Source organism: Ochotona princeps, chromosome 24 (assembly GCF_030435755.1).
Source record: "Ochotona princeps isolate mOchPri1 chromosome 24, mOchPri1.hap1, whole genome shotgun sequence".
NCBI classification, from domain to species: Eukaryota; Metazoa; Chordata; class Mammalia; order Lagomorpha; family Ochotonidae; genus Ochotona; species Ochotona princeps.
This window is the reverse complement of record NC_080855.1, coordinates 20,291,403-20,298,304: the sequence shown is the minus strand read 5'-3', so window position 1 is coordinate 20,298,304 and position 6,902 is coordinate 20,291,403.

The window sequence follows — 6,902 nt, the reverse complement described above, 5'->3', positions numbered from 1 at the left end:
TGCTTAAAAGCATTTTCAAATGTATAAACTCTACAATTTTTACTGTTAGAAATCTCAGATGTGAGTGTGAATTATTAGTGTTTGATTCTCAAAACATTTGATCATTCAGTTATAAGAAAGAAACTTAATAGTATTTCAACATAAGAACAATCACTGGAGTGTCTCTCCCTCCCCTTTCGAGAGGCACCCCACCTCCCGGCTCTTCGGAGGTGCTTCCCCTTCCTCTCCCTTCCCTGCTCACCTGGTCCCCTCGCAAATAAACTTTTCTGTTTGCAACAGGGAAAAAACAATCATTGATTCAAAACTAATTTTGTGGAGCCTGGCGCAGTAGCCTAGTGGCCAAAAATCCTTGCTTTGCATGCGCAGGGATTCCCATATGGACACCCAGCTACCTTACTTCCCATCCAGCTCCCTGCTTGTGGCCTGGGAAAGCAGTCGAGGATAGCCCAAAGCCTTGGGACCCTGCACCCACATGGGAGAACCAGAAGAAGCTCCTGGCACCCGGCTTCAGATCGGCGCAGCACTGGCCGTTGCAGCCGCTTGGGAAGTGAATCAGTGGACAGAAGATCCTCCTGTCTCTCTTCTCTGTAAATCTGACTTTCCAATAAAAGCATAAATGTTAAAAAAAAAAAAACAAAATTTGCTTTTGGGTTCATTTTACTTTTTGAAAAACATGGAAACATTAAAAAATTATTTTTCCTTAGTTTAAAAAATGACAGTCTTCGACATCTTTCTAGTGTCTAGGCCCTTTCTCCCCAGAATCAGCTGTTTACAGCTCCCTGTCCACTCTGTCCCAAGACTGCACACTGCCCAGGCTCGGTCACAGCCCCACTTGTAAGCCAGTCAGTTACTGTAAATGCTCGTGCACCTTACACTCCGCTGGACCTCGTCTGGCTGACGGCCGTGTTCTCACGCCTGTGTCGTGTTCCGGTCAGCAGAGCCCTGAGTTCACGCAGCTGCCAGTTAGACTGCCTGATCTTTTGCCAAAGAAATACATACTGCCGAGCTTCCTACCTTTAGACACGTGGGGATCTTTCAGGTGAGTTACTAAAACACAGTAAACTTAAAAACTAGAATTTTGCTGTTGATGTTACTTCTTTTAAATTAACGATTTTTTTTTTTTAATGTTAACCATTTGTGTTCTTTGCCTGCTTTTCTTTTGTAGTGTTTACGTGTTGGAGAGGCAGGAAGAGTGCCCTCTGCCCGGCCTGTGACAGCCGGGGCCGGGCCAGGCCAGCTGGAGGACGGGACACTAATTTGGGTCCTGCACTGGGGTGGCAGGTGTTCACAGCATCACCTGCTGCCTCCCAACTGCACATTCGCAGGAAGCTGGAATGGTAAGTAGATCCTGAATTCAAACAGAGGTACTTTGAATACGGGATGTGGCCATCCCACGATATATCTTAACAGCTTGTTGCAAAGCGCACCTGTATATTTTATTAAATAAGCCCTAGTACTTGGGAAGTTCACTTACACAAGTCGCATGTGTTAGGACTGGTATGGGGTGTCGCATGCCCAGTGTCTGCCTGCAGTGCCAGTTTGAGTCCATTTCCCCTTCAACTCGCTGCTTATAACCTGGGAAAGCAGCAGAGGCTGGCTCGAGTCCCCGGGCCCCTGCCAGCATATGGGAGGCCAGGAAGTGTCCAGGCTGAGGACCGGGCCCGCTGCGGTCATTGAAGCCGTTTGGGGAGTGAACCAGTAGATGGAAGGTGTCTATCTTCTCTGGCTCTAATTCTGCCTTTCCAATTACAAAGAAAATTCTAAATATTTTTCTTTTAGATTACCTTTAATAGCATTTTTGCTAAGCAGAATTTTGTGATTTTCATGTTAATCTAAGTTCTTAGATCCGTCGATTTGATTTATTCCCCATCATTTCAAATCTCAATAATGGGCCCGGCGGCGTAGCCTAGCAGCTAAACTCCTTGCCTTGAAAGCCCCGGGATCCCATATGGGCGCCGGTTCTAATCCCGGCAGCTCCACTTCCCATCCAGCTCCCTGCTTGTGGCCTGGGAAAGCAGTTGAGGATGGCCCAATGCCTTGGGACCCTGCACCCGCGTGGGAGACCCGGAAGAGGTTCCAGGTTCCCTGCATTGGATCGGCGCGCACCGGCCCGTTGCGGCTCACTTGGGGAGTGAATCATCGGACGGAGGATCTTCCTCTCTGTCTCTCCTCTCTGTGTATATCTGGCTGTAATAAAATGAATAAATCTTAAAAAAAAAAAAAATCTCATTCATGTTAGTATTAAATCTATGAATCTGTGCCTTTCTCTGTTCTAGCCCCTGATTTTCATGTACCTGTTTTTTTTCAGTTACTCAAGCTGGGTATTGAGAAACTACAAAGGTAAGTTTAACTTCTTATTAAACTGCTCTGGAATTTTTCGGTATTTTTTTCCTAGTATAAACTCTAAAAATTAATTTGGTTCTTGGGAGATGAATGCTTCTACTGAGATCAAGGTAAATTAGTGGTAGCGAGTCATCCCAAGGCATGGCTTTCCACTTGTTCAAGGAGTCCTGTGTGTTTACTAATTTTCCTGAAAATTTTTAAAGATTGTCTCCTGGTTGTTACAATATGATCTCTTCTGTTGTACTTCCCGACTAGTTGCATGTAGGAAAGGCACTGATTCCGGCTGTCTTTTTTTTTTTTTTTTTTTTTTTTTAAAGATTTTATTATTACTGAAAAGCCGGATATACAGAGAGGAGGAGAGACAGAGAGGAAGATCTTCCATCCGATGCTTCACTCCCCAAGTGAGCCGCAACGGGCCGGTACGCGCCAATCCGATGCCGGGAACCAGGAACCTCCTCCAGGTCTCCCACGCGGGTGCAGGGTCCCAAACCCTTGGGCCGTCCTCTCCTGCCTTCCCAGGCCACAAGCAGGGAGCTGGATGGGAAGTGGAGCTGCCGGGATTAGAACCGGCGCCCATATGGGATCCCGGGGCCTTCAAGGCGAGGACTTTAGCCGCCAGGCCACGCCGCCGGGCCCGATTCCGGCTGTCTTGTTGAATTCTCTTGGAGAATAGCTTTTGATTCTCGATTTACGTAAAAAATAATTAACTTTGCATCCTGTTTCTATACCATTTTCCTTATTCTTACCTATCTTCACTCACTGGAATACCCCAACTATTAGTAATTTTGGTGAAAATAAATGCCTGTTTCAGTCCAAAGAAGTGTAGTTTGATGTAGAATGATGCTGTATTTTACTATTTAATCAAAAAATATTTGTGAAAATTATAATTGTATTTCATCAAGTAGAAATGTGTATATTTTCACTTCTCCCCCCTTTTTTTTCTTTTAGATTTATTTTTTTCTGATTGGAAAGGCAGATTTAGGGAAGACAGAAAGCTCTTCCGTATGCTGGTTCACTCTCCAAGTGGCCACAACAGTTGGAGCTGAACTGATCCGAAGCCAAGAGCTTGTGGGTCTCCCACGTGGCGCAGGGTCCCAGGGCCGTGGGCCACCCTCCCGTGTTAGCAGCAGTTGCAGTCCTGACTCCCACTCCCAGCCCAGCTCCTGCTCACGCACCTCGGAAGGCAACAGCAGCTGGCCACGCGGGGGCCACCACTGCTCCATGGCCTGAGGAGTTGCAGGCTCCTGGCCGCCGTTGCAGCCATTTGGGGATAGTCTCTTCCCTCACCCTCTAATTCTGCCTTACAAATAAGTAAATTAGAAAACATTTTTCTCATGAAACTATCTTCCAGTGTTTTTCTTCCATGATTATTATTAAACTTAGCACGACGTCCTCCCAGGTCGTCCGTTTCACCACAAATGGCAAGGCTTTTTAGGCAGAGAGACAAAACTGCTGTCTGCTGGTTCACACCCCAAATACCCGACAGCCAGGGCCACAGCCAGGAACTCAGTCCTGGTAGCCCATGCAGGAGACCCATCTACTTGAGCCGTTACCCACTGCCTCCCGGGCCTGCCCTGGCGGGAATCATTGCGCAGTGAACACAGCATGCACGTTTGTTCCCAAGGTGGTGACTGTTCCCTTTGGGTAGATGCCTAGAAGAGGAACTGCTAAATTACATGGGACTTTTGTCTTTAGTGTTTCAGGCTTTGATCCCGGTTGGCACAGCGGCAGCCCCAGCCTGCAGCCTTCGCAGCAGCGCGCCAGGGTCTCTGCATCCTCCCCACACTTGTCACGCCAGGGCTGCAGCGAGAGCTGCTCCAGCAGGTGAGCAGTTCCCTGGTTATTGGTGAGGTTGAGCTCTTGTTCACGTACATGTTAGGCGTTCATATATCGTTGGACATCTTTAGTTATATCCTTGGAAACCTCTTGGGTGTCTTGACCGTTTTAACTATCATGTTCCTGAGTTCCTTTGTGTTTTGGACCCTAACCCTTCACACCATAAGGGGGTTCACGTCCTTTTTCCCAACATGTGGGCTGCTTTCTCATTTCCCTTCGCTGTGAAGCTGCTCAGCTGACATAATTTCACTTGTTTACTTCTTGCTTTTGTCGCCTGTATTTTGTCTTGCAGTCACTGCTGGAGCCAAGGTCAGAGCTCCCCTTGCCTCCCCACAGGGCTTGATGGTTTCAGGTCCTACCTGCAGCTCTTCTTTCCATTTTGAGTTATTTATTCCCTTGCATACCTAGTTTTCCCAGTTAAGAAGAGTATCTTTTCCTATGATGCCATGTTGGCATCCTTGTTGAAAATTGGTTTACTACATGATTGGGTTTATCTGCACTCCAGTTTGTTAGTGGGTGGGTCTTCATACCAGCGCCGTGCTGTTGTAATCCTAACTCTGTTCTGTTCAAGGTTGTTTTGGCTGTTAGGGTCCTTTATGGTTCCACATGAACTGCTCGCTTCGGCAGCACATATATTAAAAACTGGAACAATGGCTCCACATGAACTTTAGGATTATTTTCTCTATGGAAGATTGCCATTGGTTTCTGTGGAATGCTTTAGGTAGTATGGACATTTAAACTTTGGAAAATCAGTGAACGGGCTCTCACCATTTTTATGTTTTTAGTATGTTAGTAGAAGTCTTTGACTTCCTTGATTATTTTTAAGAATGAGGGTAATTCAAAAGTTGTGTAAAGATATTGAGCTAAAAGATGGTTTTATACAAAAAATTAGAACCTGTATCTTCCCCCAAAAACTTCCATTTAAACTTTGGAAAATCAGTGAACAGGGGATCTCACCATTTTTATGTTTTTAGTATGTTAGTAGAAGTCTTTGACTTCCTTGATTATTTTTAAGAATGAGGGTAATTCAAAAGTTGTGTAAAGATATTGAGCTAAAAGATGGTTTTATACAAAAAATTAGAACCTGTATCTTCCCCCAAAAACTTCCATGAAGTTTCGCACACTTGTGATATATGTGGACTTAAAGGGGAGCATCAGTAAAGCCATTACCAGCACCACTGCATACCCCTCTGGGGGCCTGTCCGTGTCCTGGCCGCCCCACATCCAGCCCAGCTCTCTGCTAATGGCCAGGAAAAGCAGCCCAGGTGCCAACATGGTGACATAGCAGGCATATTCCACCCTGTGGCACCAGTTCGTGTCCCCACTACTCCACTCCTGATCCAGCTCCCCGCTTACGGCCTGGGGAAGCAATGGAGGGTGGCCCAGGTCCTTGGGACACCTGTACCCACCAGAAGTTCCTGGCTCCCATCTTTAGATTAGATTTGGGAAGTGAATCAGCAGATCAGAAGATCTCTTTGTAAAATGTGCCTTTCAAATTAAAATCTTTTTAAAAACAAACAAAAAAGGCAGTGGAATATGGCCAAAGCGCTTGCCAGCCCCCCAAGTGGAAGACCTGGAAGAAGTTCTCGGCTCCTGGCTTCAGCCTGGCCCAGCGCTGGCCACTGCAGCCATCTGGGGAGTGGACCACTAGGTAGATTTGTTCTGTCTCTCCTCCTCTCCTGCACATCTTAAAAAAGTTTTTGCACCAAAATAACGTTCATCCTATTTTGCACTGGTCTTTAGCGGTACTCTAGCACATTTGTAGACTTCACGGGCTGAACCATCCTTACTTCTCAGGGGTAAATCCCACTTTATCCCAGTAATTGACCTTATCAGTGAGCTGTTGAGTTGTGCATCTTGATCAGTATTTTCATTGGACCAATTCAAAGGATGAGGGAGGTACCGGCCATCTCACTTGTTAGGTTTTTTATATATGGGTGGCAAGAACGTTTCAAATCTTTCAGCAACTTTCTGGAATACAGTGGCCATGCTGTACAACAGAACTCTTTAACGTTCCAGCCTAACTGAAATTGTACACCTCTTCAAAACCCCCATTCCACCTGGAACCTACTATTCTGTCACTCCCTGGAGTATAGATGGCAGGCGACACAGTATTTGTCTTTCAGGGCCTGGCTTACTTTTGGATTCCTGCTGTTAATTCCTATCTTTATTACTGGTTGGTCCTGGATCCATTGGAGTGAACCAGATGTTTTGGGTCTCCGGGGCTGTTTAGTCCTAGGTCCACAAGGGCCGCTGGAGGCCAGGTGTTGTACACTCACTTGGGAGTCTGGAATCAATCGGAAACTTAGGGGTTAGGGGGCTTAAGGATGGTTCGGAGCCCTGGGCAGATGTGGAGGCTGGGCCCATGAAGCAGCCTGGAAATGGGTCCAATTCCCCCAGCGTGGGGATGGTCCTTCCTGGCTGTGGGGTTTGAGGCAAAGTCTGGCATTTCCCTCTGCTTCCTAGCACTTGCCGCGAGGCCTGTGGTTGGGACGGGGTGATGGGAACCTGTCCTTCCCACCTTCTCGGCGAGTCTGCTGCACTGGACACCCAGTCACTCCAAGTGCTCAGTGCCTGAGATCCCCCCGTGGATGTAAACAGCCATGTCTGCCGTACAGGTGCTGGACAGCCTTAGCCACCAACTGGTGGAAGTGCGGACTTCCTTCAGTTTGGGTTCTGTAACAATAATTGCCTCCTATAATCTTTCAATATTTTTCCCCCAG